The sequence below is a fragment of the Schistocerca serialis genome, chromosome 9 (assembly GCF_023864345.2).
Source record: "Schistocerca serialis cubense isolate TAMUIC-IGC-003099 chromosome 9, iqSchSeri2.2, whole genome shotgun sequence".
Taxonomy (NCBI): Eukaryota; Metazoa; Arthropoda; class Insecta; order Orthoptera; family Acrididae; genus Schistocerca; species Schistocerca serialis.
Genome location: NC_064646.1, coordinates 80,858,614 through 80,885,031, shown reverse-complemented (window position 1 = coordinate 80,885,031; position 26,418 = coordinate 80,858,614). Strand labels below are relative to the sequence as shown.

At 43.7% G+C, this 26,418-nt stretch overlaps 1 long non-coding RNA gene across 1 annotated transcript; it reads left to right on the top strand.

The window, feature by feature from the left end:
- The first annotated feature begins 434 nt into the window (after positions 1 to 434).
- LOC126418752 (uncharacterized) lies at positions 435 to 25,993 on the top strand. Its single transcript, XR_007575893.1, has 3 exons — positions 435 to 580; positions 18,839 to 18,990; positions 25,785 to 25,993. It is a non-coding gene; the product is annotated as an uncharacterized LOC126418752 (long non-coding RNA).
- Positions 25,994 to 26,418: the final 425 nt, after the last annotated feature.

The following is a 26,418-nucleotide window of genomic DNA, read 5'->3' as shown; positions in this document are numbered from 1 at the left end:
CAGCATAGTGAACGCATTATTGTGGCCAAGATAGACACGAAGCCCATGCCTACTACAGTAGTTCAATTATCCGTACGGGATGACAAAACAGGTTGTGCATAAGTGCGGTGTCTTTTGCTATGGCCGACAAATGCAAGGTGTAAGTACAAATACTCCAGCGTTCCTCCAGGAAGTATTTTGTAGAAGCACAGCAGCCGACGTCAAAAGCCTCACACTCGCTACTCGCCCTGGCCTCGAGTCACGAGCAGCGGAATCTGACTCGATCGGCAGGCAACAGACGGCTCTGACGTCAGAGACCTGCAGCCTCCGAGAAGGATGACAAGCCGGCAAAACGTGCGCGGCCAGAGCGGCGTATCAAACGCGAGCACAATGGGCGCAACCTCTCGAAGGCCGCGCACAGATCTGTAGCGTGTGGTGGGGAGGGGAGGAGAAGCCCTCAGCCGCCCTTCATAAGGCGGCGTCCGGCGGACCAGACAGCACCCACCCGCTGCATCCACCATGGCTCGCTCCGCCACGCTCACCGCCCTCTGTCTGGTGATGCTCGTTCTGGCCGCCGTCACCACCCAGCACGCAGTCGAGGGTAAGCCAACAGTCTCATTCAGCTATGTGAATCGAGAAGCTCCAATTATGCAAACATCAATATTTTTTTGTGTTCAAACATGTTCCGACACATTCGTGCCATCATCAGGCAGTGTTTTATTCAGTTCTGTAAAATGTAAACATGTTTTAAGTATTAACTGCTGGGACCAAAGTTAGGCGTAAGACAATTTGCCCCAACACAAAAGAGGATAGATGTCACGAAAACGTAATCCCAAAATGTAACTGCGAAATATTTTCGCGCAACAAGATTACGTTTATACAGGGAGCATCACCTGCTCCTACCGATTTCGTTTTCTTGCAACCCGCGTTTGTATCAGGAACTGTATCCAGACAGGCGGCAGTCACATAACCGATATAAGTTCCCCTTCAGAGTTTTGGGCTAGGGTTAGCAAACGGGGTCGTATTGTAAAAAATACAAGTGAGGATAGGCCATGAGATACAAAGCATGTATCTTTCTTCAGCCATACTTATGCAAAGTGTCTCCAATCTTTTTTTGTGTAATTAGCGGTGCAGTAGACAGGTTTCGGATGTCTCTGTAAGTTTATTCCGTTTTTGGTATTTAATCTTTCGGAAATGGTGGAGAAACGTTGCCCTACAAAGCGTGTTTCACCAACCGAAACAACGAACTTGACAGAAGATATCAAAATGGGAAGCATGGAAGTACCAGGTTTCCGGTATATAACACAGCAAAAAGATTAATATTCAGAGTAATTCAGCTGCCCGTACCGATGCCGCTTTCGGCAACCCTACACGACACAACTATGTTGTCGGACAGTTCACTCTGAGGATGGGAAGCACATTGTCAAAATGTTGTACAATGACTGGCAAAGTATACAATGACATCTTAGACCTACGTACAAATTTTGCCTATTAAACTACTTTAGAATACTAAGGTGGCGAGTCATATATTAATCCTTTTATTGAGTTATACACCGGAAATTTGTTACTTCCACACTATCCATTTAGATCTGTTAATTTCGTTGTTTTCGGTAGTGAAATACACTTTATAAGGCAACGTTTCTCAACATTTCATGAAATATTAAGTACTACAAACGGAATAAACTTACAGAGACATCAAAAATCTGTTGCTACACCGCTAACTACGCAAAGAAAGACTGGGGACACTTGGACAAGTATGACACAAGTAAAGCTTACCTTGGTCCAAAAAACCGTGTAATTCATGGTCAACCCGCCCTTGTGGCTGGTCATAAATGACACTGCCTATTACCTGTCCGGAAAATTGCTTTTAAAATGTTTTGCAGCTCTAGGTAGTATTTTACAAAGTATGTAAGTCAAAAGCATCAACTATGTCCCTCCTCACTACACTTTACTAAACATCTGATAACTTCATCTTGAGTGGTTCTGGAAAGAACGGATTGGCCGTCCCTCTTCTTGAAGTTGATTCCACCTTGGTGCCCAGAACATTTTTTTCCTCGTAGCCATGAAGCGCTGATTCAGATATTTCGTGCAGTTGTCCAGCTTTTCTTACGATCATTCCTCTAGACACAGCATCAACTGCCTTCTTCACGGGGTCTCCGTCATCAGAGCGATGAAAATCTGAGACGCGCTGTTTTCTAAATGACATAAAAAAAATAGACGAACAGGTTCTTATAGCATTGCGATAATAGCTTTTGCTTTATCTAGTGATGTAAACGTTGTTAAAATTGCTTTGAAACTAAGAGAAACTTTTTCTCGGCATATGTCCCTAATCCGATATCCCAAGTAGCACGCTAATTTGCAAAATTCTGTACTCACTCTCGTGTTTAGTGTAAAGGTTCCACAGTCAATGACTGACGACGGAATATTCAGCTCAAGAACAAGAATGGGTTTTATTAATTAGGAAGTTGTCCAGTCATTCCAAGCCTCCAGAATGTTCGAGTGTAGTAACGTTTGAAGCGTTACCGTTTCCTCATTTGCCACAACGTCCATGATATAGATGGGTTTCATAAAATGATTTTACACCCATTAATTGGTATGGATTGAAGATCTTTCTTGAACAGTTTTCCCTCCTCCTCCTTACGAATACAATGACAGTTGTAAGGAAATCTCCACAGCACCTCTCTTCAAACTATCCTCTTACATCCCAGGTATGTGATGTCAGTAGCCATCAGTTAACAAAAATAGACAGTACAGAGAGAAAAACATTCACTAGTATCCAGCAGTTAACCGCCCTGAAAACGTGACTGTTTCAAGCACTACACTACTAATGGAGTACTCAAACATTACATGATTCTTTTTCCTATTCATCTGCATTAATTTATATTTATCTATATTTAGAGTTAGCTGCCATTCTTTACACTAATCACAAATCCTGTCCAAGTCATCTTGTATCCTCCTACAGTCACTCAACGACGGCACCTTCCCGTACACCACAGCATCATCAGCAAACAGTCGCACATTGCTATACACCCTATCCAAAAGATCATTTATGTAGATAGAAAACAACAACGGACTTACCACACTTCCCTGGGGCACTGCAGATGATACCCTCACCTCCGATGAACACTCACCATCGAGGACAACGCTCTTAGCGTCATGTCATTGAACGTTTTTGTACGTCTGATATTTACTGTTTTCTTTTAGTCCTTCTTTGTGCTTCTCAGCACTGATCTTTCCATTCCTCTTTGAACTACTATGAATTTTATAGCAATGAACTCAATTAGTGTCCATATCTCACAGCCGTAAATCATTATTGCTAGTATACATCGGTCAAAAACTGTTTTCGTCTGCTCAGCTGAAATCTCAGGTTTGAAAACTGAAGAGAATCTTCCATGAGCTTGCCAGCTCAATTTAATAAGTCAAAATAGTTCTGGTTTTAAGTCTCTTTTTAAAATTACAAGTTCGAAGAGATAAACATAATACTGCGACCCTTTGCAGTTGTGTACTTCCTACGCATATATTTTCTTCCAATGTCCATTCATTCATCGTGATCTTGGTTTTGTGATAGTTCATTTTTATACTAACGTGAGAGAAGACCATTACAATTTCGTTGGCTAATATTTGGAAGTTCTATACTAGTTTAAATAAAACGATATCATCAGCAAATCTTAGATTATTTCATTTCTTTCCCAGAAATTAGATTGCCTTCGTTTCCCAATTCAGTTTAGATATTGCTTTTTCCGGGACTGCTGAAAATAGTCTTGAAGATACACCTTGTTTTACTCACTTTTCAATTGGAAATTCACTGGTTTTCTTCAACAACACTCACGAACGCTGTGGAAGTTTGGTGCATCTTTTGGAAATCTGCTGACAAATCTCTCTGGCATCTACCTTCCCCACGACTAGATTTGAGTAGTGTTCCATCTCCGACATTTTAACCAATTTCTGACCTCCAGCATCTTTCCAACAGCCTGGAAGCAGGGACTCATAAAGAGCTATGAATAAACAAGCGACACTTATGTTGCTTTTTGGATCTCAGCAAAGCTTTTGACACTACCGATTTTGACATTCTACTTGCTGAACTCAAAAGTCAAAATTTTTCTTCAAGTGCTGCGCAATGGTTCCACTCCTACCTTACATCCTACTACAATGTGTAATGATTGGAAGAAAAATGTTACGGTGGAAGGATGTAGTATCAGAGTTTCCACAAGGATCAGTATTGGGCTAATTCTGATGATGTGTCAACTACTCTCGAAGACTGTGGGTATCACTTACACGCTGACGACATTGTTACATTTAAGTGCAAGTCCAACAAACTCGTGCACAGTCATCCGGTATGTAAATGTCGATTTACTTGCCGTATCAGTATGAGCGCAGAGCACAGTTTGAAACTTAACCCATCTAAAACGCAAGCAATCTTAGTAGCTTGCAAAATACATATTACCCTTCAGTTCAGAGAATCTCTTCCACTATTAACCCTAAACGGCACAAAAATTACCTTTCCTTCCTCTGCAAAGAACTTGAAGATAATTCTGAAACATCATTTAGACTGGACTGAACACGTAACTGCAGTCGGCAAAAAGGCGTCAGCGTCACTTCATTCAAGCCAGAAATATAAACAAGTATTTCCTTTCAGAGACATTAATACCTCACTATGAGGGTGTCATTTACCAAGGACTTTCGTACGAAAGTTCGTGCAGACTGCAACTGGCGATGAATTCTGTGTACGACACAAGGGACATACGCTCTTTAGGCCATATCAACCAGCCTACGAACAGTCATCACGGCTACGTACCGATAAGCGTAGAGAGTATCATAATGTGTTAGCTCCCTTGTCTTCTCAGTCATTGCACTCCTTATTTGTCTTTATTTCACACTCTCTGTGGACAGAACAGCACAAATACTCACTCTCAACAAAGTAAAATTTTCTCACGTCGCAATGCCATGTTTTCTAAATCTTTTTCTGCATCAGGAATCACACTTTGGTACAATCTTCCTCGGAATATCAGAGAAATTAAATTCCTGTCAAACATCACAAGGCAGCTAATGGTCCATCTTCTATCACAACTGCCATGTCTCGTACATACTGTGCGGTTCATTCGCGTCAGACCCTTCCCCCACGACTTTTCCCAACCCTGGTCGGCAGTGTTTTCTGTTTATATGATGTTCTTTCCTAACAGCCACTTGTCACTGTTATTTCTATTTTCTCCTTTTCCTTCCATCTGATAATGATAAACATCATTATATCATTTAAATGCCATCTATTATTATTATCACTGTTGTTGCTGTATTGTCGGTTATTATTATTATTATTATTATTATTGGAAAAGTTTTGTAATATCTTCGGTTTGTGTTATTCCTGATCAGATGTAATAGTAGCAATAAATAAGCAACAAACAAATAAGTAAATTCCTAATTTTCAACGGCTGTGACTGATTCCAGTGACTAACCTCCGATCATGCAGAAAAATAGTATCAGGTTTCGCTCTAATTCTATTGCGTCAGAGGTTTCTTTGCAAATCAACGTCTACAATAGATCAACTACATTTCTCAATTTCTGTTTTTGCTTTTAAATGCTGTAGATCTCCTGTCTTTACCACAGATTGATAAATTCCAACTGCTTTCTAAACTGATTCTTACTATTTTTTTCGTGAACAGCTTGAATAAATAGTCCAGTATTATGTTTGTTCTGAAACAATATATTGATAATTCCTGCATTCATGTGGATGGTGATGTTTTATGATGTAAACACTTTTGAAAATAGTCGCAAAATCGTCGGAATAGATCGGTGAGATCCTTCGTATGCTGATGGAAGCATTGCACCAAACACTCAGCCTGTCTCTTGCAAACAACACAAAGTTTCCGTGACAATGCTTTACGTAATTGTTTTTTAATACGCCTCACAGCGGCAGCGGCGCTTTGAAGGCCATGACCTCGAAGTACTGTCTTCCCAATCTATCGGCGGCCCTGAGAGGAAGAGCGCACGGCGCTAAGCACTTCGCATGAAAGTATGCCTGGTCTTTGCTTTCGAAGAACGACATGTTTACCAGACAATACTATTTTTATACGTGTTTGTAATCCACTAGTGAACCCGCAACGCACTGTCTCGTGTGCGTGTGGTATGTACGAACGTGAAGAGCAGACTTTCTCCTATCACCACCCAACAAAACTCGTACAATTAATGACAAATTCTTCTGAATAGTGCACTGCGAGAGGCAACAATAATATTTACCCTTGCGGTTTTGTTAATGTAATGTATGAACGCGAAACAGATAAAAGCACTGATTTCCATAAATGAAATAAAAATCACAGAAATTATTTACTTGGCGATGTAGATGTTTTTGTCCGTGGATTTTTCTACTTTGACACTATTGACGCTCGGTTATTATTATTATTATTATTATTATTATTACTGACGTTGGGTCCTACTGAACCACGCGATGTACAACAAGGGGTATTTTAAGCACTTCGTTTCAGCTTTAGTTTGTGTCCACATTACTGTTATTCTTTCAGAATGGGCTCTCCTCTGCTCGTCAGGTTAAGTTGTTCCGTTTCTTGTATTTTCCTTTCTGACCAATTGTCCACTCGTGAATTTTCCGCCTAAATATTTTCCTGTCTTGCATAGCAAGTTGTGTTATCCCTGATTCGTCTTCTTTTACTGCACCGACACATCTTACTGTTCCAATTTTTGCTTTTCTCCGTGTTTAGCAGAATTCTACAATCAATCTACTTAACATGGATCGTAACGTTCTAATAATATTGCCGTAGAATTGTAGCTTGTGTTTTGTGCTATCTGAATACATGCCGAAATACTTTTCGCTTTCTTTATTTGCTCTTAGTATGTATTGTGATGCTAACTGTGTGGATTTTGTAAATGGTTAGAACTGAAAGCAAAATGTTTGCGAAATACAGCCGCATCACATTGACGACAGCGAGAGAATATTATAGCAATCAAAAATTGAGTTATGGAATTAATTATCTAAAACCCTGCGTCGTCTAATATTTTTAAAGATTAAGTAAATGTTATCTTCTTTGAAAACAGTGGTAGGATCCTGAAGTCGTTGTTGAAGAGGGGAGAAGTCTTGCGACACAATGTTTAGTTTCATTGTAACAAAACGATTTGTATGATAATACACAGCGATAGTCGGACTTCGTAAAGCAGATTAGCTCGCAGGCTAGACTTGTGGATATGAAAATGGATAAAGGATAGCGCGCTAATGGCCTGCGATAGATACGTTACCAAACTAACCGCTTCCAACAAATCTGACAGGCTTAAACATTAATAAATTTTTATATCATATTAGTGAAACTGGTCAAGGACATGGCTAAAGAATGAATACGTAGTTAAGTTTTTATCAATTATTATTCAAGCAAGAGTGCAGAAATGACGGTTACATGGCCTTACAAATTGGCGGTGGGAACAAGAGAGAGTCGATAAGGAGAAGAAGGCTTTTCGTGCTACGCTTTTCTCAACACAAAACAGATAAGATCGTAAATCGGAAAAAAGACATTAGTCAGTTAATTCGAGATAAATTCGTTTTTAAGCATACGGTTCTACCCCTGACACAGTTAAAAACATTGATTCTCTACAGTACGATCCTTCTACAGTATAATCTGGACTTACAGTTTTCCTTAATACTTTCCGTTTTCTCTTTCGGATTTCCTCAGAGTCTGTCTTTCTGTTTAAAACGAATATCATAGCCTCATAAAGACACTGCGTTGATGACTGTGCCGTAGTGCCAGAGTTTGATGTCCTCTGAGACACATTTTTTTGTTGTAGACGTCCCTTCTAAGCCTCAAAACTGATTATTTAATGGTCTCAGCTAAATATCTTAAATGCTCAACTCTCTCTATTTACACGCATTTAGTTTTTAGAATTTTCGGCGCCAAATTGTTGCTGGAAATATATATATATATTTCAAAATATGTTTCGAACCCTCCTCTTTCTGCCGGTTATTTAATAATTTCTATTTGTTTCGAGCTGTTCGAAAGTGCTGGCATTGAACTGCCAGGTCGTCTGCAAAAGATAGCCAGTCCACAGTAATAATGGTTCTTCCAAATTTTACGAGTCCGTGAATTTTTAGCTCTGATTTTAGTTTCCGCCACTCATGAATTCCTTTTTTCTAAGACAGAGTTGAAAAGCAATGGAGACAGTCCATCATCTTCTCTCACCCCTGTTTTAATTTCAAAATGTTCCGAAATATCTCCTGTGAAGTTTACCTTAGTTTTTGTATCGTTTAGTATTTTACTAATAATGAGAGTGGTTCTTGTTTTCAGACCTTATTGTTTCAAAATTTGGAAGAGAGACTTCTATTAACAGTTATCACTAAAACGTAAATGAATATCAACAAATTCATCCATTTAAACGTTTAATTACTTATAGATCTAGTTCCACGACGAGTGCCTTTTATTTTTTATTAATTAATTTATTTTGAGTCATCAGTCTTCTGACTCGTTTGATGCGGCCCGCCACGAATTCTTCTCCTGTGCCGACTTCTTCATCACAGAGTAGCACTTGTAACATATATCCTCAGTGCTTTGCTGGATGTATTCCGATCTCTGTCTTCCTCTACAGTTTTTGTCCTCTATAGCTCCCCTTGCACCACGGAAGTCATTCCCCGATGTCTTAACAGATGGCCTATCATTCTGTCTCTTTTCCTTGTCAGTGTTTTCCACATTTTCTCCGATTCTGCTCAGAATCTCCTCATTCCTTACCTTATCAGTCCACATTCGTTTGTAGCACCACATCTCACAAATACTCCGATTCTCTTCTGTTCCAGTTTTGGCATAGTCCATGTTTCACCACCATACAATGCTCTGCTTCAGACGTATATTTCTCAGAAATTTCTTCCTCAAATTAAGCCCAGAAATATCATTTTTGCCAGTGTTAGTCTGCTTTTGATGTCCTCTTTGCTCCGTCCGTCGTGGGTAATCTTGCTGCCTAGGTATCAGAATTCCTTAACTTCATCTACCTCGCTACCATTAATCCTAATGTTAATTTTCTCGTTTTTCTAATAGATACTACATTACACATTATGCTTCCCCATTTCTGAGTTTGAGAAACTGATTCAGCAACCTCCCCCCCCCCCCCTTCCCATCTCCCCGTATTGAGGGAGATATTGAGCTGAGAGAAATGAAGTAGTCAGCATTTTCCATCGCAGAACTCGCGAATACAGTTTTGCAGTAGTACGCATTAAGGAATGAAACTAAGGGTACTAGACAACAAATGGATGACTCCCGCGAGACATCACACGGTTACCGTGTAACACTCCCGCAAGCCCTGCGAAAAGCCACAATTCTGCGAAGAAGAGTGAGACGTCCTGCTAAGCCCGCAGGACAGGACAGGTAGTTGGAATTGTGGAAAGTGGCCAAAATGAGCGGCTGTCAGTTACACTCGAACACCTATAACTTTATTTATTTGACCAAACATTGCAGTACAAATTCTTGAACTTAGTTACCGACTGAATACGCCACACTATCTTATGGCTTAAGGGCACAACCACTTTAATTTAAAAACAAAACGGCTAAAAGCCCTTAACTCAAAATTCAGACGCCCAAAAGAATATTTAGAAGGCAGAAGGCCTCACGTTAAGTAAGTTCTATAATTTTCCTGAAGGCCCAAAAATCTAACACTTGAAAAGCAACAACCGTAATTTAAAGACGGCTCAAGGCTCAAGGTAAAATTAAACAAAAAAAACGCAAGGCAAAAGGCCTTAACTTCAATTAGGCTGAAGGCCCGAAACAGTCTGATGCTCGAAAGACAAAGATCCTTAATTTTAAAACGGCTGAAGGCCCGTGACTTACAAGACAACTAAAATAATTTTTATTAGGCAGAAGGCCCAAGGCTTTATCTTTAAACTATATATTAATCAGGCTGAAGGCCCAAACAATCTAACACTTGAAAAGCAAGAAACTTTAATTTTAAAGCTGCTGAAGGCCCATGACTTAAGACACCACTAAAATCAATTCAACTTTGATTCAAAACCTTCGGCTATGAGCCATACAAATACACACAATAGAAAATCAGAAAAGGCAGTGCGGCTAACGGCGCTCAGAAGTTTCGGGGGTCGGCCAGTACTTGAAATACTAACGTTCACTTAGGTGGGACAGACAGTCGGCCCAGTCATTCTCGATCCGACGACAACCCAACCAACAGGCAGTCAACGGACCCACCGACAAGGTAACTTGCACTCCACTCGACCAGCACACAACCGAGAGTTCAATGCGAAACGTAAAAGGCATGGACGCCCAGAACCAAGCATACATTAAGCTGTCAGACTACACACTGTGCTGGACAGCGACAACATGGTGAGGAAAGGACACTGCCTGAATTTACTTCAACGACCAGGGCAGGTAGCCGGAACGTTAACGGCCACAAGGCAGAAAATTCCGCTGGTGCTCTTCAATTGCAAATAACCAAATACAGTTAGACTCCACTGGACGATGGCTAAACCTTGGCCAACTCGAACACACACGTTGATGCTCGCGGGAATGTCCCAACAGCCAACAACGAGAACCAAACGGCACAATCTGAACAGTCTTGACTTGCTGATAAATAATCCAAACTCAACTTTCATGTCCAGGGCCAGTCAGCCACGGACCTCGTAGCAATGGGGACGGCCCCGCACACTCCTCCACTACGTAGAAACCGCCAGCGGGCCTGGCCAAACTACGCCACGCGGAGATTTCCTCGCTGCTCCATGCCTACCGACTGACTGCTCGCACACAGCCCATCTGGAAGCTATAAGCACCGGACCAAAGATAGAGCGAATATCGATACACACCGCTGCTGCCTCTCACTGAGAGAGCGAACAGCATAGTCGCAATAACCGCGGGACACCAAACGCAGAATAGGAACCAAGGTTTAAACCAACGCACAATATGAGCCCAACATGGCTCGAAGAGAGTCTGCAGGTTTCCTTAGGTGACACAAACCCAGCTGCAGCCATTCATTCATTATTTGATCCCGTAGAGTTGCCGCATTGTGGAGAAGTACACTGCTACATTTCAGCCTCTGTTCTAAAAAGTCTTCATTATTTTCTATGGAATTAAGACAGTGTGATTCAGCGGAACGATAAACGTGTGATAGGGTACCTACAGCTGTTCCAAATACACTAACGGAAAAAAGATCGCAACACCAAAAAATAAGTAATGTGTGGTAATGAAATTTCGGGAATACATTCGTCTAGGTAATATATTTAAGTGATTAATATTGCAAGATCACAGGTTAATGTAAGCGCGAGGTAAATCATTGCAAGCGAGAAATGCTGTTACATTAATAACCGGTGTAACCGCTAGAATGTTGAATGTAAGCACGCAGACATGCATGCAATGTGTGAAACAGATGTCGGATGTCAGTTTGCGGGATGGAGTTCATGCCTGCTGCACTTGGCCTGTCAATGAATGGACCGTAAATCCTGATTGCGGATGAGGCTGGAGTAATGTCGATGATGTCCCATATGTGGTCTGGAGACAGATCTGCTGATCCAACAGGCCGAGGTAACGTGTGCAGACCCTGTTGAGCAGGGCTTCACAACATACGTGCTCGCGGAGCAAGCTGTGAGCAGCAAGGCGCGAGCACGGAGCAGCGCGAGCACGCTACCCCCACTACCGGACCAGGGCGGAGAGTGGGGAGAGTCACGTGGTGCACACAACAGCTGCCGCCAGTCAGTGTAAATCCGCGGCCACCTGCAGGGATATCGCTCACGAATTATTACTGCGACAAATGAAACAAATAAAGGAGAATGTACACGTGCCACATAATTTTATTAGCTTAGTGTATGCCTCTACATTCGCATTAATTTGTGAACTGTTACACAATAAAAGGTGTCACTGAAGTGTGGGATTTTCGGTTATCTTGTACTTTTTGCCCTTTACAATTGCGTCTATGTTCAGAGTAATTGTTCTTGTGCATTTTAGGCGCAGCGTGCAGTTTAAATTTCGATCGGACAATGCGTTTCTCAGGCGCGTCTTGTTACATTTCACTGCAGAGAACAGTTGTTCACAAACATACTTGGAACCGAACATCGATATTATTGTAGCCGCCAGTTTGTGCAAACGAGGAAATCTATCCTGAGGGAAGTGTCTGTAGAACTCCAAAATGTTTTTCTTGTTCTGAAAGTTGTCTCTGTATTTTCTGTCACACTGCAGGTCAATAATTTCTTGCTGCAGCTCAGGACGAATCTCTGAAATATTCGCTGAATATGGAGAGAACAGATCAAAATCACTGTCTAGTGCTGTCAGATCTTGAAAGCGCTGATCAACTAAACTATGTGAATAACGTTCACAGTCTTTGTGAACATCTTGCATGGATGATAATTTAGGAAAATGAGCTAGGTTTCCTGTTTCCAGCTGACTCACCCAAAGTGTCAATTTCATTTTAAAAGCTCGTATTCGATCTATGAAATGAGTAATTAGCAGATCTTTACCTGGTAGTAAAATGTTCAAAGCATTCAGATGGCTAGTTAAATCTGCTAAGAACGCCAGATCACATTCAAACGTGCGCGCGCATTTCCCCTCCCTCCCTCCCCTCCCTCCCTACTCCTCCCCTCCCTCCCTACTCCTCCCCCTTGCATCTGCTCGCGAGCACGTGCCTGAGTAGACGCGAGTACTCGCGCTCAAAACCGGCCAGTTGTTAAGCCCTGCTGTAGAGCATGTTGGGTCACAACAGCGATTTGTGGTCTGCTGGAAAACACCCCCTGAAATTCTGTTCATGAATAGCAGCACAACAGGTCGAAGCACCAGACTGACTTTCACTTTTGGAGTCAGCGTGAGCAGGAAAACTACGAGAGTGTTGCTGCGGTCACACGATATCGCACCCCAGCAGGTGTACGTCCAGTGCGTCTAGCACACAGACAGGTTGTTTGCAGCCGTTCAGCTGTCCACCTTCTAACCATCACGGCCATCACTGGCACCGTGACAGAAACAGCTTTCCTCAGAAAACACAACAGAGCACGACCCTGCCCTCCAATTAGCTCTCGCTCGACACTACTGAAGGGATGGTTTGATGTCAATGGAATGCATGCTACAGGGTGACTGGGATGAAGCTGTCATGAAGTAACCTTTTTGTAACAGTTCGCTGTGTCACTGTGGTGATAACTGATGCTCAAATTATGCTGCTGATGTAGTACGATGGGCCAGAGCCGTACGCCGAACGCGATGTTTTTCCCTTTCGGTGGCGTCAAGTGGTTGTCCGGGGCCGAGTCTTCTTGCGACCGTACTTTCTAGTGTCCACCGCTGACAGCGGTCATTTATAGTGGCTACACACCTGCCAAGCCTTTCTGCAGTATCGCAGAAGGAACATCCAGCTTCTCGTAGCTCTATTACACGCCCTCGTTGAGACTCAGGTGTTGATAATGTCGCCTTTGTCTTGACTAACGTCAGCCCACCACGTCCATTCTCAAAAGTAACTAACACTCACGATTGCTACAGTGGGTATTTAAAAGGAAACTGATCTGCATCCTCATAGTGTTGCTACTATCGTCCAATTTATGGGATTGGCGCGAAATTAGAATAGACATCATCTTTGATGTAGAAACACGCCGACCAATTTTCGTTTATGTTGCAAAACTCCTTCTTGGTGTCACGTTTTTTTTTCGGTCTAAGTAGTCGCAGATGATATGTTCCATACCGCTGGAAGTGCAATAACAACACAGCCCAGGTAAACGATGCAGAACAAGTTTATTAGTAAACACATGAACTCAAGTCTCCTCTAAAGAGTAGGTTTTTACATTGACAGTATATTATTAAGTTAGAGTTGGACTTGAATGGCATAGTTACTATTTGTTGGGCTGACAGCCTCAAGAAATATCAAGGTTACATGCTGAGTACGCCTTGGAAGGAGACAGTTAATAACACGGAGCTCCACGACGCCCGCGGTGCAGAGGTCACATGTGGGGAAACCCTGGTGGCGGCGCTTGCTGCTCCATGCAGAGTTTGTTGCTGTTTGAGATATGGTGTCGAAGGCCCTGCTGGTTCCTTACCGAGACTGTGACTGACGAATTGCTATTGGAGTCAGCATCTGGCCTGTCACAGCTCACGGTGGCTTGCGGAGTACCTATGTAGATATAGATGTGGATACCGTGAAGGTGCGAGGATACAGTCCGTTCTGTTTGTGAGGACGTGAGCCTCCAGAGGCCAAGCAACACGTCCGCGGGGTCAGCGACCTCTTGTGGCGATTGGGCTGCCGCCAGCTGGGCGGTCGGTCGGACGAAACCGCCTGGCTGTCGTCTGCTGGAGTGGCCCACGCAGCTTTACTGTGTCGGCCAACCAGTTAGCACTGATGCAGTGGATGCTACGTGAGAGGTGGACGGCCCCGAAATAGCACCAGATACACTCTAAGATAAAAAATAAATAAATAAATAAAAACGCAACACAATGGAGCAGTACAAATTGCTCACAAAAACTTTGGCGGCTGGACTGGATGACTGTGTGACGCTGCAACGCAATTTCTACATCTACATCTACATTTATACTCCGCAAGCCACCCAACGGTGTGTGGCGGAGGGCACTTTATGTGCCACTGTCATTACCTCCCTTTCCTGTTCCAGTCGCGTATGGTTCGCGGGAAGAACGACTGTCTGAAAGCCTCCGTGCGCGCTCTAATCTCTCTAATTTTACATTCGTGATCTCCTCGGGAGGTATAAGTAGGGGGAAGCAATATATTCGATACCTCATCCAGAAACGCACCCTCTCGAAACCTGGCGAGCAAACTACACCGCGATGCAGAGCGCCTCTCTTGCAGAGTCTGCCACTTGAGTTTATTAAACATCTCCGTAACGCTATCACGCTTACCAAATAACCCTGTGACGAAACGCGCCGCTCTTCTTTGGATCTTCCCTTTCTCCTTCGTCAACCCGATCTGGTACGGATCCCACACTGATGAGAAATACTCAAGTATAGGTCGAACGAGAGTTTTGTAAGCCACCTCCTCTGTTGATGGACTACATTTTCTAAGGTTCTCCCAATGAATCTCAACCTGGTACCCGCCTTACCAACCATTAATTTTATATGATCATTCCACTTCAAATCGTTCCGCACGCATACTCCCAGATATTTTACAGAAGTAACTGCTACCAGTGTTTGTTCCGCTATCATATAATCATACAATAAAGGATCCTTCTTTCTATGTATTCGCAATACATTACATTTGTCTATGTTAAGGGTCAGTTGCCACTCCCTGCACCAAGTGCCTATCCGCTGCAGATCTTCCTGCATTTCGCTACAATTTTCTAATGCTGCAACTTCTCTGTATACTACAGCATCATCCGCGAAAAGCCGCATGGAACTTCCGACACTATCTACTAGGTCATTTATATATATTGTGGAAAGCAATGGTCCCATAACACTCCCCTGTGGCACACCAGAGGTTACTTTAACGCCTGTAGACGTCTCTCCATTGAGAACAACATACTGTGTTCTGTTTGCTAAAAACTCTTCAATCCAGCCACACAGCTGGTCTGATATTCCGTAGGCTCTTACTTTGTTTATCAGGCGACAGTGCGGAACTGTATCGAACGCCTTCCGAAAGTCAAGGAAAATAGCATCTGCCTGGGAGCCTGTATCTAATATTTTCTGGGTCTCATGAACAAATAAAGCGAGTTGGGTCTCACACGATCGCTGTTTCCGGAATCCATGTTGATTCCTACAGAGTAGATTCTGGGTCTCCAGAAACGACATGATACGCGATCAAAAAACATGTTATAAAATTCTACAACAGATCGACGTCAGAGATATAGGTCTATAGTTTTGCGCATCTGCTCGACGACCCTTCTTGTAGACTGGCACTACCTGTGCTCTTTTCCAAACATTTGGAACCTTCCGTTCCTCTAGAGACTTGTGGTACACGGCTGTTAGAAGGGGCGCAAGTTCTTTCGTGTACTGTGTGTAGAATCGAATTGGTATCCCGTCAGGTCCAGTGGACACCACGCAGCCGGCAAAGATAGTAAACAGGGGACATGTAGATACTAGCACATAAAGTCTTTTCAGATTACACTCCGTGTACTCAGTCGGACAGCAACTATTCCTCGCAGATAGACGCGTAAACAGCACACGCAAACGTCATAATTTGAGAGAGGACGTGTAGTTGAGCTCAAAGAAGCCGGTTGGAGTACTCGACGTTTGAGCAGGAGTGATAGCACTATCAGACGATGTTACAACGAATGGCTGCAGCCTGGTCGAACCTAGGGAGTCGACGGAACGTGAGTACCGATCAATCGTCAGAGAGGCACTCAGAGCTCCAGGTTCATCATTATCGTCCATCCGACGTGCAACTGGTGCTTCAGTGATCGCACGAACCATTTCTAGGCGGTTAACGGAAAGGTGGGCGGGCTGTGCTCACTAGCATTGACATTAGCACGTCAGAAAACCCGCCCGCAGTGGTGTCGGGCGCATTCGGCCAGGAACGTCATTGACTGGAGTAGAATTGTCTCAGCGCTGAGTGCCGCTACGAACTGAGCCCCGACGGCCAGCGAAGACGTGTCTGGAGAAGCAGCGGAGAGCAGTTGGGTACCAACCTCACTGTCGCCCGCCGTGCAGGCTGCCAACCAGGAGTCATGGTCTGAGGTGCCATTCCGTAAGAGGACCCCTTTGGTCGTCATCCGTAGTACGCTTACAGCACGGCGTTACGTCGACGATATTCTGCGCCCCGTTTTGTTACTCTTCACGGCAAGCCATCGTCGGCTTATGTTTCAGCAAGATAACGCCCGCCCGCACATGGCGAGAGTATTTAGTGTTTGTCTTCGTGCTTGCTAAATCTTACGTGAACAGCAACACCTTCGGACCTCTCCCCAACTGAGAACGTTAGGGGTATTATACACGGGGCTCTCCAACCAGCTCGTTCTGACGATGTAACGCGCCAGATGGACAAAATGTGGCAAAATATCCCTCAGGAGAACATCCAAAAAATCTGTGAATCAGTGTCAAGCCGAAGCTCTTCCTCTTGAACAAATCCTCTATTTTTTCTGAAATTTTAATCGTTTGTTTGCCTGTACACGTGCAGCACACCTACTGATTTCCGTCCCACAGTTCCGTTCCGATAATTCCTTTGTGGAGCGTTGCTTTTTACTTAGAGCGTTTTTTCTATAGCATTATGATGGAGTGATTTAGCAGAACAGTCAAGGTGCGATGGAGAACCCGAGTGTTTATCAAATCAGGAACGTGGGGACACGGCTGTTTCCATATTGGGAGACAGAAGTGTCCAGAACAAAACTGCCATGAAGATGTAGAAGAAAGAGTAACCTTTCGCCACCAGTAATATTGAAATAAACATACTGATTCATATCCACAGTAACCTGAATGAGAGGGCCCAAGTCGTTGCATGTAAAACACCCTCAAAACATCACAGAACCACCGACAGCTTGAACTCTTCGCACACTACAGGCTAACTCCCTCACTGGTCTGTCGTTTTGTATCGTTCGAAAAGCGCAAAAATAGCCTCCAGTTACTGTCCAGATACTGTGTTGTTTGTGAAAGATTACCGTCAAACCTCCTTGCCTAGGGACGCCAGATGAAAGTTAATGTCGTCAAGCCCTGAATGAAAATTGCGCAACTAATAACAGGGGAGGGGAGCTTGAGAGCGCTACCTAGAGAGCGTGCCTTTTCTGTACGATAGTAGACAACGGGCTGGAGGGCTCACACGCTGATGTGTCGGTCCCTGCATTCTATATCTTTTTTTTAATGAATTCCTTTAACTTGACTCTTTTGTGATTTTTTGGGTATGTTAAAGATTGATGACAATTGATTATCTATTTATTTTAAACATTAACACTAGACTTTACAGCGATTGCAGCAATTGTTCCAGTTTACAGATATTACAGTTTTACAACTTATAGCTCGGGTATGTTATAAACTAATCAGTACGCACATTTATACGGGCAAGAGGGAATTGCGTAGGCCAAATGTATACCACCAAAGACTCCCAATATTTTACATGGGACATCCACTATGTGAGGAGGATAATGGGCAAACTGGGGACCAGATACATTTCCGAAATTAAACGAGAACATTCATTTCCTTAAACAGTCCGAAGCTGGAAAGAAAAGAATTAGTGCAAATATTCAAATACCTCTCTTCCACGCGTGAACATCGAGACAGACGCACTGAGGGCACGTCTGCTCACTTACCCGTCTTCTGTAACACTCCCACAATATCGCGGGCATCCAGAGGTCTTCCTGGGTCCCGGTGGAGGTGATGGTCGAACCACTTGGCCGTGACCAACCTCTCCACCCCAAATCTTGTGACACTGGAACGTCTTTGACTTTGACCTGCCTGTGCTGTCTCTCTGATCCCCTACCCAGGAGTAAGGTTGGCACTACTACAGAACTACTTCCCAACTAAGATTTCGCCACGCTTTATGGAAAGGTGTGAGGAGGATTAGGAAAGTTCACGTGCAGATTCACATTCACGTACATGAAATTCATAATACACGACATATATAAATACGTATTATGAAGCCTGACACATTTCTTTCCACCCGTCCACATGGGTTCTGTTGCACCCGCGGCCGGCCGCGTCGTGCAATAAAATTGGCGGCGGAGCCGCCTCCGTTTGTATTTCCCGGTGCGAGCGAGCAGCGAAACCTGCTGCTTATGGAGCGGAAATTACTGTACCGTTTCATTTGGTCCATTGAAGACGCGAGATTTCGTACACTGGTGTCATTCATTGCTGCCGTGATGTTGAATATGTCCCGTTGTAAATGTTTCCAGTCATTTAGTTTCTGGTTTAACTTTCTTACACTGTCGTTCTCAAGACCAATATTAAGCAATTTCAGTTTTTCGCGAGACGTTACAAAATTTGCAGCGGGCTGTCTTTTGCTACTGCCGTCACCGCAGCACTCACCCGCCCTGTGTGCATTGTTGCAGGAGCAAATAGAGCGGTGCGAGCCTCCACGTGTACGCCGGGCAGCACCTTCATGCAGGACTGCAACACGTGTCGCTGCAACAGCAAGGGCACCGCCGCCTCCTGCACCACCAAGATCTGCGCCGGGTAGCCGGGCAGCCGCCCACTCTGCTCCGTAAGTCTGCCCACACACTCGCCTGCCGCAGGCGTTAAAAAACATAAAAAACTCACCTGGCGTGTCGAAACTAATACACTGCGACACCTGAAAGAATAGCAAATAACTGTAGGGTTACTTCTGTAGTTGGTGGCAGTTTCCCATAATAACTGTTAAACACAACAGGTACACGTAACAGAAACTTTAGTCATCAGTAATATATTCTCCTTCACTATTTACAACACTCTGCCAATGCTGGGGGAACTTTTCGATTACGCGACTGTAGGAAACGTGCTTGAGGCACAGAACTCGTCGAGCCACGTTTTCATCCGGAAAGGGAGTTCCTTGAAGGCTGTTCGGTACAGAGCCGAAAATGGGAAAATCTGAGGGAGCAAGATCAGAAGAGTGAGGTGGGCGAAGAGTGACTTCCAACCCTACCTCTTTTATAGTGTTCTTTGTCAGCCTAGGAGAATGTGGGAAGGCGTTATCGTAGAATCCCATCACTTCATGCAGACTTCCTGGTCGTTGTTCTTGGACTGCATCTGCAAGACTTCTCAGTTGTTGACAATAAATGTCAGCAGTGATGGTTACAATTCGGGGAAGCAGTTCCTAGTACACCAAACCGTCGCTGTTCCACCGGATACATAACGTTATCTTTTGAGGACGTGCGCAGGTCTCTGTACGGGGAGCTTCTGCTTTTTTGGCGTCAACCATTCCTTTCTTTTCCATACATTAACATACTCTCTTTCAAATTCTGAAGGTGGTAGGGGTAAAATACAGGGAGCGAAAGGCTATTTGCAATTTGAACGGAAACCAGATGGCAGTTAAAAGAGTCGAGGGGCGTGAAAGGGAAGCAGGGGTTGGGAAGGGAGTGAGACAGGGTTGTAGCCTATCTCCGATGTTATTCAATCTGTATATTGAGCAAGCAGTAAAGGAAATAAAAGAAAAATTCAGAGTAGGAATTAAAATCCATGGAGACGAAATAAAAACTTTGAGGTTTACCGATGACATTGTAATTCTGTCGGAAACAGCAAAGGATATGGAAGAGCAGATGAACGGAATGGACAGTGTCTTGAAAGGAGGATATGAGATGAACATCAACAAAAACAAAACGAGGATAATGTAATGTAGCCGAGTTAATTCGGGTGATGCAGAGGGAATTAGATTAGGAAATGAGGCACTTAAAGTAGTAAATGATTTGCTATTTGGGGAGCAAAATAACTAATGATGGTCGAAGTAGAGAGGATATAAAATGTAGACTGGCAATGGCAAGGAAAGCGTTTCTAAAGAAGAGAAATTTGTTAACATAGAGTATAGACTTAAATGTCAGGAAGTCGTTTCTGAAAGTATTTGTATGGAGTGTAGCCATGTATCGAAGTGGAACTCGAACGATAAATAGTTTGGACAAGAAGAGAATAGAAGCTTTCGAAATGTAGTGCTACAGAAGAATGCTGAAGCTTAGATGGGTAGATCACATAACCGATGGAGAGGTATTGAATAGAATTGTGGAGAAGACAAATTTGTGGCACAACTTGACTAGAAGAAGGGATCTGTTGGTAGGACATATTCTGAGGCATCAAGGGATCACCAATTTAGTATTGGAGGGCAACGTTGAGGGTAAAAATTGTAGAGGGAGACCAAGAGAGGAATACACTAAACAAATTCAGAATGATGTAAGTTGCAGTAGGTACTGGGAGATGAAGAAGCTTGCACAGGATAGAGTAGCATGGAGAGCTGCATCAAACCAATCTCTGGAGTGAAGACCATAACAGGAACATCAAAAAACCATTTCTCGTCACCAGTAACGATATAGGATAGGAATGGTTGGTGTTGTTCACGAGCCAATTGACGTCGAGCAAGCAGAGATGCACATACGGCCACCAGCTGATTTTTGTGATTTTGGCTTAGAGCATTGCGGTAGATATAAAGCCGAGTTTTGAACCTTCTCCCATTGCATGCAAATGTCGCACGATGGTGGGTAGATCACAGTTCGCCACATTTGTCAGTTCTCGAGTTCAATGACGTGGGTCGTGTTTAAACGATCTTCATCAAACTCCGAACGTCTTCTTGTACATGGAGACTCATTAGTGCCACAGCCATCCTCCTTAAAACGAGAAAACCATTTCCTTCCCGTGCTCTGTCCAGTTTCATTGTCCTCATACATGGCGCTAAAGCGTATTGCTGCCTCCGTTGCTGCAACCCGTCTATTGAACTCTAACAGAAGAATATGTCGGAAATGTACCGATTTCTCAACTTGGTACTTCATTTCTGCAGTCTACTGACGGTTGGGGGAGACGGGGGGGGAGGGGGGGGGGGTTCAAATGGCTCTGAGCACTATGGGGGCTTAACATCTGTCGTCGTCAGTCCCCTAGAACTCAGAACTACTTAAACATAACTAACCTATGGACATCACACACATCCATGCCCGAGGCAGGATTCGAACCAGCGACCGTAGCGGTCAGGCGGTTCCAGACTGAAGCGCCTAGCGCCTAGAACCGCACGGCCACACCGGCCGGCGCAAGGTGGGGAGTGGGGGGTGGGGAGGGGAAGGGTGGGGGCGATGGAACTGCACCGAAATGGAAGCATGACAAGGCGCCTCAGACCGCGCAGCGCCGCCCTGGCACAGTAAATTTGCACAGCAGCACTAACTACCCTGTCTCTCCAGATTTGATCATGGCCCCGTATCTGGCTGAAGCCACTCACTGAAAATTGGATCCTACAGGGCTCCTCAGTTCTGGGACTGTTGATTGCTAAGTTTCATCCGCTGTTCCAAATAGTCCAGACTTTTGCTCTAGGGTATAGACCAGGTAATCTTTTTGGGGCAGTTGAGATGCGACAGTGTGGTCAAGTGTTTGGGGAAACAGGTATCTAAGCGCACAGCTTTGTGAATATGCGAATGTCACCTTTGAAAGCGGAAGTGCCTACCACATAGCTATCACGATGGAATATGGCCACCGAGAATGTCAAAATAAATATCCTGATTCATCTCCATGGCAATCTGAATGAATGGGCTAAAGTCATCGTACGAGAAACCCCCCTAAACATCACAGCACCATCTCCGGCTTGGATTAAACCCTCTACACATTGCGGTTGGACGCCTCATTGGACTGTCGGCCTTCCGCCATCTGAAAAAAGGCAAAATCGCTACTCATCGGACCACACTAAACGCCTCCAGTGTCCAGTTTCTGTGATGTTTGTGATGTGTCCTCGTCGACACCGTAGTGTCTTTCACTATGGGGAGAGGATGTTGTTAAGTGACCGGTATCCTATTTCTACAACACAGCTGCACACGTGTATTAACAAGGTTCTTTATTTACATTAACAGGAAGCTACTTATCTTTAAGAGAGTCCATGTGTTGTGGTACATGCTGTTCTGTAATAGTCCTGTTGCAGATAATATCGGTATTCTAGCTATTGCAAACTGTAGTATCGCTATGGGTCAAGTACAAGTCCCGCTGTGTACACTAATCTCTCGCAATGTACTGACAGACACCAACTTGGAGTGCGAGTTGGTGCGCCAGTGACTGAGTGGCTCAGCTAGTGACTGAGACTGAGGGCCTCCGGTCAGCGGCGGCGATCTAAATACTTGAGGCTGAGAGGGCGTTGGCAGCGTGTTGCTTGCGAGTGTCTCTTTGGCCTCTTCCTGATAGACGCGCTCGATCCAACGCCTACTGTCGGTCTTCTTGCTACGTCTTTGCCAACCTGTGTGCCAGCGACAGCTTACGCCAGCACAGTTTGGTCCACTGAAGACGTGCTACTTTACGTATCGCTGTGATCAATGGCCTTTTGTGAGGTAAATGACTCCAAATGTCCATCACATATAGTTCATTTCGCAATTTTCAATAGGAAAGTGGTTGAGATTTACCAGAGTGACAGCAGAAAATCGTGTCTGGTCTGGAAGTGGCTGTCATTGACAAGAAGTGACACTGGACTGTGGTCCCTGTCTGTCAGGACTTTTTTCCAGTCACTTTTGTCATGCCGTGTTACATGGTTGCGAATGATAAGCCATACATTGGACAATCCACCTCGACACCAAGAAATCGTGCAACTTGTTTCGTGCTGTGATCATGTGCCATGGCTCCACGTGGAGCCATCTTAAGACCTGACCAGACAGAAGGCGGCCTGGCAATGTGGTCCTTGCAGCCGTATTCGGCCGCTGCTGTCAGCGCTGAGGCAGGCCATGCCAGCTGTCCGTAGCGGCTGCTGGGTTGCTGTCCCTACGTCAGCTACCACACTGTGGAACCGCATTAGCTGCCTGCACACAACACACACACACACACACACATACCATTTGACCGCTGTGACCTATCTCAGCAGTGGAGGTTGACATCAGTTCTATACCATCTGCACTATAGGGATGGGAAAGACCAATGCGTTAAAATGGAAATCGGTATTTTAGTTCTAAATAACCGGTATTTTTCAGTGTTTTTTTGGTCTCGGTTAGAGAAGGTGTTTTCCTTTATTGTTTACTAATAACCAAATAATAAACCTAAAAACCAATTAACCATAGCAGCAGTGCTGAAATGTTTCATTTTTAAATAAATCGTTCTTTTTTTTAAAAAAAAAAAAAAAGGAGTAATTTTTATTCGTAAAACTTGCATTGGTTCGAAACACTGAGTTGCTATAGAAAATGGAGAAAGCGCTCAGCACTATTTTAATAACAATGCCGACAGAAACGAGCGAGAAACACATAGCATAAGAGGTGGTGCAGCATTGCTGCGACAATAATGTCCCTGTTGCCGTGTGTCGTGGCCTAAGTCATGCGTGAACGTGTGCAAGACTCGTCCCCACACTTCCTATACGGTAGTTAGCCGCTGACGTCGCCATACATCCGTTGTATTGTAGAATGGCGAGAACCCTAGTCTGGAAACGTTTTTACGAAGTCACGTACCAATGAAGTACAATTTGCGTAAAAGGCTAGAGATTTATCAGCCGTTTCTATGAAATAAAATGAAGAAGGAATTATGTAAGGCCGAGCGGTTCCAGGCGCTTCAGTCTGGAACCGCGCGACCGCTATGGTCGCAGGTTCGAATCCTGCCTCGGGCATGGATGTGTGTGATGTCCTTAGGTTAGTTAGGTTTAAGTAGTTCTAAGTTCTAGGGGACTGATGACCTCAGATGTTAAGTCCCACAGTGCTCAGAGCCATTTGAACCATTTTTTTAATTATGTTAACAGTAATAAATTTAAAACTTCACAACAATTCATTAGTAGTATAAAATAAAAATAGAAAATAGTTAACATGTTGCCTATGTCTACAACAATATGCGTTCAGCTGCTTATACCCTTGAAAACGGACAAATTAACATCAAAAACAGAGTTCTTTGACCTAAGTTTTCATCTTTTAACACTGACTATCCACGATGCCCAAACAGTGGTTTGACCTCCGATTACAAGAAGATTTTTGAGTAAGGTTTCAAAAAACTGGTGGCTTTTTCTAGTATACTATAACATAATTTTTAGTGAAAACCAGCAAACGGTGGACGGACTAAGTTTTTATGTTATTCGCCTATTTAATGCAAACTGTTCGGTGTCTATGGTTATCGCAGGAAATAACGGGAATAAAAAACCGAAAATCGGCTATTTCAGAAACCGGTTGTTTTGTGCAGTTTTAATACTCAGGTTCACCGAAAACCAATTGTTTCAGCGATAACCGCTATCCCTACTACAGTGCTCCAAAACTAAGGCTATGATTTACGAGGTTTCCCAGAAATGTTGCGACAAACTTTTTAAGGAAAAAGTCGAAGATAAGAATCAGTGTCCGGAAACGTCATCCAACGACGATACAGAGCGTCGGAGCTACAGCCGCCGACGCCTGCCGCTAGGCATAAAAAGTGACTTGTATGCCGACGAACCGTAGGCGTAACATCTGGCAGTGTTATTTGTTATTTATTGATCGCGACTGATTGCTACAGTGGCCAATGGAGAAGATAGAGCTAGTTATTGCGTAGACAGGCCTTGTCTCCTATGAATGCTATGCTGTGTTGCCTCGGCGGATGACGGTTTCAGACAAGGGTTTCCATCCACAGTTCACATTTCTCCTGGAGCCCTCTGAAATCCACAACGTTTTTCTGCGTACAGGAGAAAACAAACTACAGATGGAAACACGAGTTTGTTATCCACCAAGATAACAGATCAAGGCATTCATAGAAGACAAGGCCCTTCTGCATTGGCGATCGTGGGAGTCACTCTCGATCAGCGAATAAGAAACAACGTTGCGAGACGTTCCACCTACGGTCCGTCAGCGTACAAAGTCACCTTTGCTGCCAAAGGGCTTGCCTGGTGGCAGGCGCCGGCTCCTGTAACTTCCACGTTCTGTGACGTCATTGGGTGACGTTTCAGGACACAGGTTCCTATTCTCGATTTGCTCCTCAAGACACCCCTCTGCAACCACTGTTTGTCGAAACATTTCAGGGACATCCTGTATATTTTGACCAGAGAGCTTATGCTTTGCAGATGTACTCTGAAGTGCAAATACAGTGCAAGTGCAGCGTAACACGTTGCGACCCTGCAGATGCTCTTCTGGGCAATCACTGAATGTCAAAGATACGCAGCCGATTCTGGAAGAAGATTATTTTGCGTCGTAACTTTCTCATTGTTTAACTCATGATAACTTGCGATAACTGCACCTAACACGATGTGTACTTTTATCTACTAATTAAAACTACCACCACCATTTTTTAATTTTCTGCAACTTCTTACACTGGTGTAAAAGATCAAAAGCAATGCCCTAGTAATGTTGTTTCAGCTAGAGTGCTATTAGTGGAGCTTCACGAAAACGGCTCCATGGTAACCGAGAATCGTTTTTCTCTTTTCAGAGCAGGCACCGGTCCTCCACATCCAGTATGCTGGGAGCCGGGATGTGTAGTTCTCTGTCTCCTTCAGTGCCTCACTGCTGATCTTGCTGCACGTGCTCTTCATGCTTGAATCCTCTGTAGTTCTCTGCTATAGTCTTAAAACTCTATTAACGAGTGGTCCACAAAAACCTGTGCATTCGTTATGAAATAAATTTAGAGTGAATAATAAATACCAATTTGTCTTTCATTACCAAAGAACTTTAACGCTAGATACCTGACAGTGGAATACGCACATGCTTTTTACTCTTTCTACAGCAATGAAATACACCAGGACTGAGGTTACACAATTGTAAATGTGAACATAACTGAAACTTTATGAGAATCACAACACTTATCAATTAAAAGTAAGTACCTGTGAGAAAGCAAATTGAAAATGAAAACATAACTGAAACTTTACGAGAATCGCAATACTTATTAATTAAAAGTGATGAAGCAAAATTTATAGTAATGAACAGAGTAAATAATAACAATACCAAAGAGGCATATACAAATCTGCTGTAAAATTTGACAAATGAGACTAAAATTGTAAAATACTTCTTCGATGTACCACGTCCCATTACCCTCTAAACAACAAACTGGGTAATACTTTGTCTCT